The sequence below is a fragment of the Podarcis cretensis genome, assembly GCF_951804945.1.
Source record: "Podarcis cretensis genome assembly, chromosome: 2".
NCBI lineage: Eukaryota > Metazoa > Chordata > Lepidosauria > Squamata > Lacertidae > Podarcis > Podarcis cretensis.
Genome location: NC_137171.1, coordinates 13756254 through 13763498, shown reverse-complemented (window position 1 = coordinate 13763498; position 7245 = coordinate 13756254). Strand labels below are relative to the sequence as shown.

Here is a 7245-nt window from a genome sequence, read left to right as displayed (position 1 = left end):
GATCCTATTGTTCTAGGACCAATTAGACTGCTGCATTCTGAATCATATTGTTGTAGGACCAATCAGACTGCTGCATTCTGGATCCTATTGTTCTAGGACCAATCAGACTGCTGCATTTTGGATCCTATTCAACTCAGTACATAACAGTGGAGAAGCATTAGAATAATAGAATCAAGGAATTGTACAGCTGGAAGGCACCCTGAGAATCACCTAGTCCAACCCTTGCAATGCAGGAATATGCAGCCACCCCATTCTCAGCACCCTGCTCTAACCACCTGAGCTATATTGTGTAGTTGTTGTCTGATCTGTAAGCCAGGAATGTCCTCAATTGAAACCCTGCTTCCTCCATGAACTCGCTAGATAGCCTTTGGCAAAGTACCTTTTGGAAAGCTTTTCCTGCCACTTTGACCGTGTACACAACCATACTTTCAAATTAAGATCAATTAAAGCACACGGTTCCCTAAAAAATAATAATGGGAACTGTAGTTTCCTCCTCTCAGAACTACAATTCCCACCACCCTCAGCAAATTGGGATTTTTTTTGCAGGAGATTTTGTGTTTTAAGTGTATAGTGCGCACACCATCTGTTATCTCGAAACTTTCCCCCTACGGCAGGCACAAGGGAAAGGCACAAAGGCTGGGGCTTGCAGCATAGCTGTCAAGCGTCCCTTATTTGGTGGGACAGTCCCTTATCCCAGCACCTTGTCCCGCTGCTGTCCCTTATTGATGATGTCCCTTCAATTTCCTGGGTTTCAAAGGAAGCAGCTCCTCTCCCTCCCTCCCTGCCGGCCGGCCAGGGAGGAGGGAGGCTCCAACTGTGTTGCTTGGCTGCGTTGCTCACCCAATAAGGAGTCTAAGAACAATTGGGGGGGTGGAGCTTGCATGCCTTGTGCCGATCAAATTGGCCGCGTTGCCTGGGGACTTGCCTTTGCTCAGCGCTTCCCAGCGGAGAGGTGACGGTGGTTTTCCTTGCTGCATCCCCTTTGCCGGGTTGCTGCGCTATGGGAACGACCACTTGAGGCTTCGTTTGGCTGCTGGTTGACTAAAAGCCCTTATTTTGGCTGCTGATCCCTTATTTTCAAATCTGTAAGTTGACAGCTATGGGTTGCAGAGGGGTGGCAACCTGACATTTTGCATTCAGCCTTTTATTTTTCCTTCACCCTTGAGCTGTAGCCATCAATTCCCAGACAGCCTCTTGACTTTCCAAACTCCACCTTGGTCTCCGGGCTGCCTGCCTCCTGTTTGCCACTCCCAGGTCCATCGAGCAGCAGTTGGATAGAGCCCCAGCGACCTTTGACCCTTGCAGCTATTCAGGCAGCCAGACCTTCGAGCACCAGGAGCGACAACACCTGGCCTTCCCAACTACCTGAGAAGCTGACAAAACAAGGTAACTTGTCGAGTTTAAATCTTCCGCAGGCTGCAGGCTCTACTCACCCACCTTCCAAACACACACGTGCAGCCATCCCAAAATTTGCTCAGGGTACGCGACTTTCCTTTGGGGAAACCCAAAGGAGATTTCTTAAAGTCATCCCTGCAAACTGGCATTTTGGAAACAAATGCCATTTCTTTTAGGAGGAATTCCAAACCGCAGCTCCATTCAATCCATGCAGGTTTATCCATGTGGCTTATCATTATAGATGTCTGAAGAGGAACCATTCTGTCGAATGAATGCCCCATTAGGTTTTCCCGGGGCCACCCAGCCAGATGGGTGAGGTATAAAGAATAAATTGTTTTTATTCTCAGAACCCTTTGTGGGACATCTGCCCCAAACTGATAACCTCACCCATTGCATATTCATGGCACCCTTTATATTTGGTATCCTTGCAGTGGATCCTGTCTTTGCAAACAAAGGTGGGGGTTGTAACTTTCTTTTATTTGTTTATTAATTTTAATCAATTTTTTATTATTCAAAATTATAACAAGACATATTATCCAAAAACATATCATCCTTGTTCCCCCCCATTTTTCATCACTCCCCCTCCCTCCCCCCACAGAACCTACCCACCCCACCCCCCGACTTCCCTCAGTTCCAGTCTTTGATTTCTCTAGAAATGCTGTTTTCTGCATGTTACTTTCAATTGTTAGGTAGAAAACAGATTTCCATAGAGTACGGTTTCTCATATCATAATTGGCAGATGTCAGTAAAGATCAGGCTTACTAGCTGCTTTGCTTCTCAAATAATAATAATAATAATAATAATAATAATAATTAAAAAAAGCAGCACCTTCCGGCTTTCTCTACCCTACAAAGGTATGGGAGTCCCTTGTGCTCCATTTTACCCTCTTGATTTCCTTTTATTGCATTCAGATCCGAGGGGGACCCATCGGAAAAGAAGCTCTTGCTCTTCTTTGACATTTCTTCCTGAGAGCTGCCCCGGATTTGGGGGATGTGGGTTTTAAGTTCCTTAAAGTAAAATAAAATGCAACCCTCAAGCTTTTGATCCCCACGTACGAGGGAAAGAGAGATGCTAGGAAAACTAATCAATTGCATGAACTTTCCAGCTTGGAAGACAAAAAGAACTTGTATGTTGAGGTTTTTGAATTAGTGCCGTCTCAGCCTTAGGTTTGCACATATTACTTTTCTCTGGTCTCTCCTGGTGTAATCATTTTTGGCTAAGGGTTTGTTTTTGCAGTGGGGGAGTGGTAGGGGCTGATATCTCCCACCGACCCCGCCAAGTGGTTTGCGGTTTTCTGGCTGATCTTGGCTATATTTGTTCGAAGCTACGAGATCATATACACCCTCACAGATTTGAAAACCAGTGTTTCTTCCCCAGGTCATGGAAGCAGTAGCTAATAAAATGGTCACCTGTGTTAAACTCTTTTCTGTGTTGCTCTCATCCTCCCGCCTTTGGATCTTTGCCACTGTGCATGTGCTGAACCACAAACCCAGTATCTCTGATTTACCACGTTGGGGGAGACAGAATGCAGGAGTAGACGGACTTTTCTTTTTACTGCGCTCTTCTTGCTTTCTCAGCTTTCATATCTTCTCAGCCAACGCTAATCAAAGGAGTTATTTCACCCATTCAGCTACCAGTTATCAAGTGCAAAACAGCTAATTTTTCTGCATGATGCCTCAGTGCCTGGCTGCTGCAACTAAACTGTTGGGAAAGTGTTAGGTCCGTATAGTTAAAGCTATGGTTTTCCCAGTAGTGATGTATGGAAGTGAGAGCTGGACCATAAAGAAGGCTGATCGCCAAAGAATTGACGTTTTTGAATTATGGTGCTGGAGGAGACTCTTGAGAGTCCCATGGACTGCAAGAAGATCAAATCTATCCATTCTGAAGGAAATCAGCCCTGAGTGCTCACTGTTAGGACAGATCCTGAAGCTGAGGCTCTAATACTTTGGCCACCTCATGAGAAGAGAAGACTCCCTGGAAAAGACCCTGATGTTGGGAAAGATGGAGGGCACAAGGAGAAGGGGACGACAGAGGACGAGATGTTTGGACAGTGTTCTCGAAGCTACAAACATGAGTCTGACCAAACTGCGGAAGGCAGTGGAAGACAGGAGTGCCTGGTGTGCTCTGGTCCATGGGGTCACGAAGAGTCGGACACGACTAAACAACAACATATGTAGCTTGGTGATTTGGTGTGGCAGGTGGAGTGGGCATTCTGCAGAAAGGATGAGCAGGGGAAGGTTTCAACAATCCCATTTGCTGTGTTGCTCCCTGCCACCACTTTATACAAATTCAATAGAGTTTGTTGCATTCACATGTTGTTTGCCCCTTACTTCGTTATTTTCCTACAAATCCTACAAAATCATGCAATGAGGGGGGAAGTAGCTCTTCTCCTATAATCTAACGCATTAATTTTTTGCGGCGGTGAAGTAAGTTTGTCAACAGTTCTGTATCAAAAGCTTCAGCAATGTTTTCCAAGTGACTCACAATCATACATGGATCAGCTGGTATTTGCCAACCAGCCATCTGCTCAATAATATTTTTTTAAAAGCTTCCCAAATGCTGTTACGGCTTGGTGGGTCCAAGTGATACGTATGAGGCCTGCATGAGCCGTATGCTCATTGTCGTGTAACTATCCTGTAAACAAATCGGAACAAATAAAGACCAGATTTAATTATGTAATCCGCCATGCAAGTCAGGATGAATGCTCAATGGAGAGGCCTTGTATCTGGTCTTAACTGAGCTTCCGTTCTGATATGTTTGCTAGGTGCTTGTATGAAAATGAGCAGTTACTCTGATTTGCTTGTGGGTCATTTATGCCTCTTCCATTTGTTTGTTCCACACATAGGAGGCAATTCCTAGAGTCCCCCCAAAGTTGATGGGCATTGCCATTCAAATGGTGTTTGTGTGTGTGACACGTCATGTGTTTGATTATGTTGGATGGGGCTTACCTGCCCTCCCCCATATTTTTATTCAAGTTGGCACCCCTGGTTCCACACTTTTCAATGTGTTTCCCAGTCACTTTCTTAACTGCAAAAAAATAAAATTAAAGTTCATTTCTATTTGGAAGTGGATTTGTTGCACCCGGGCAACAGAGCCCTTTAATCCACATTAACTGCACAAACCTAAAGTTCTGGTCTGTGCTTGAATTTGTCTCGCAAAACAGTGCATAAGGCTGGAGGGAGGGAGGGAAGTGGGGAGGGTGACTAAGGGAGAGTACTGTTCTTTTGTAATACAGTCGTACCTTGGAAGTCAAACGGAATCCGTTCTGGAGGTCCGTTCGACTTCCAAAACATTCAGAAACCAAAGCGCAGCTTCTGATTGGCTGCAGGAAACTCCTGCAGCCAATCGGAAGCCCCGGAAGCACCGTCAGACATTCGGCTTACAAAAGAACGTTAGAAAACAGGAACCTTCACTTCTGGGTTTCGACCGTTCAGGAGCCGATTTGTTTGGGAGCCAAGGCGTTTGAGATCCAAGGTATAACTGTAATGTGACCCCCGCCCTAAAAAAAATGGATAAAAGCAAAACAGAGACAGTTTGGAGGCACCCTGATTTAAATTGTTAAAAGGAATCGTGCTGGGTCAAACATTTTTAAAATGTTGTCTTATTTTATTGTTAGCCGCCCTGAGCCCAGCTTCGGCTAGGGAGGGCGGGATATAAATAAAAATTTATTATTATTATTATCTTTCCTCAGTGGCCAGCAAGATGCCTATGGGCAGTCTGTAAACAGGACATGGTCACAACAAAACTCTCTTCACTTGAGATTCCCAGCAACTAGCATATAGCTGAGGTGTACTGGCTCCAATATATAGCTGTTATGTACTGAGTTGAATAGGATCCAAAAGGCAGCAGTCTGATTGGTCCTAGAACAATAGGATCCAAAATGCAGCAGTCTGATTGGTCCTAGAACAATGCAGCAGTATGATCGGTCCGCAGGAGCCACCCAATCCAGCTCCAGGTGGAAGTGAATCCGCAACCTGATTGGCCCACGGGAGAATCCCGGAATTAGCCAATCATGTGTGGCCCGTTGTGTAAATAAAGTATATAAAGCAGATATTTTGGGGGAACTTTCATTCTTCACTTCTATGAGCTGAATAAAGAGCATGAAACCCACTCTCGACTCTGAGTAAATTTCAATAGCCATGATATTTAGAACTGGCATGCACAGCTTGTGGCCCCCTATATTAAATGCAGCCCTTTAGCTATACATAACACCCTATCCTGGGCTTAACAACGCACTTCCTTTTTTGGTCAGACCCACCTGGTCAGCAAAAATAGAAAGCTTACTGACCCCTATGTGGACCATCAGACATGGCTAAAGGTCACAACTTGCGCAAGTCTCCTTTGTCATTTTTACTCGGACAGCTTCATCATATCGTTAGAGGAGTTAGGCAGTTAATATAGGCTTTCTATCGCCCCATTGCTACCAGAATTCTCAAATTCTAGTAGTTTTCCTCTACAGTCATATGGTATTTCCTAATGTTGGCCTTCTTGTGTGGAAGTACTAATATAAAAGCAGAGGTCAAACTGACAAACTTTGGTATTGGCAGTTTTGGGTACTTTTTGGATTTGGACCTCCTGCTGTGCTGGCTGAATACTTGTTTTTTTTTAGGGAGCAAAGACCCAGGATTGTGATTTGGTTTTTCATCTTATGCAAGACAGGAGGAATTGCTGATTTTACAATGCCTCTAAAGAGGAAAGCTTTCGTTTCCAAACTCCATGCCGTTTATTATGGCCTGAGACTTGAATTCTTTTTACCTCCCCTCCCCCCCTTTAATTTATCCGTTTAAAAATTATCATCAATAATCAACAAAACTTTAATTCAAAATCAAACCAATTTGAGGTTTCCTACAATCAAGGTTTCCTACAATTTCCTACAATCGGGACGTGGGTGGTGCTGTGGGTTAAACCACAGAGCCTAGGACTTGCCGATCAAAAGGTCGGTGGTTCGAATCCCCGCGACGAGGTGAGCTCCCGTTGCTCGGTCCCTGCTCCTCCCAACCTAGCAGTTCAAAAGCTGTCGTACAGCTTCCAGGTCATGTGGCCAGCATGACTAAACCGCTTCTGGCGAACCAGAGCAGCGCACGGAAACGCCATTTACTTTCCCGCCAGAGCGGTACCTATTTACCGTATTTTTTGCTCTATAAGACTCACTTTTTCCCTCCTAAAAAGTAAGGGGAAATGTGTGTGCATCTTATGGAGCGAATGCAGGCTGCGCAGCTATCCCAGAAGCCAGAACAGCAAGAGGGATTGCTGCTTTCACTGCACAGCGATCCTTCTTGCTGTTCTGGCTTCTGAGATTCAAAATATTTTTTTTCTTGTTTTCCTCCTCCAAAAACTAGGTGTGTCTTGTGGTCTGGTGCGTCTTATAGAGCAGAAAATACGGTATCTACTTGCACTTTGACGTGCTTTTAAACTGCTAGGTGGGCAGGAGCAGGGAGTAAGCAACAGGAGCTCACCCTGTCGCGGGGATTCGAACTGCCGACCTTCTGATCGGCAAGTCCTAGGCTCTGTGGTTTAACCCACAGCACCACCTGCGTCCCTCCAATTGCAGGGATAGTCAGACAAAATTCTCAACATGGACTTGTTTTTTCTGGTGTGGCATCACTCTCCCCTAACCCAAACGCTGGTGGTTAATACTTTCCATGCTGAAATCTTGTATGGAGGCCATCTCAGGGGTTATTTTGGAGAACCCTGGGACAATTGCCACAGCCAGGCCATTTTCTGGAGATGTTTTGAGTACTGGTGGTAGCTTTGTCTCTCTGGAGGGGTTCATTTTCTGGTGAGCGGAACTGCGAAAGAAGCCCTGGCCTCACTGTGAAATGGTGAGATTAGAAGGGCGAGTGGCACAGT

At 45.3% G+C, this 7245-nt stretch overlaps 1 protein-coding gene across 1 annotated transcript in view; it reads left to right on the top strand.

Annotated features, from left to right (window-relative positions):
- Nucleotides 1–973: 973 nt before the first annotated feature.
- The window catches only part of SLC39A5 (solute carrier family 39 member 5), a 37141-nt gene continuing 30869 nt past the window's right edge, over nt 974–7245 (top strand). The window contains exon 1 of the mRNA XM_079966376.1: nt 974–1386. The gene's annotated coding sequence lies outside the window, so the exon portion shown is untranslated. The remainder of the gene's footprint in view (nt 1387–7245) is intronic.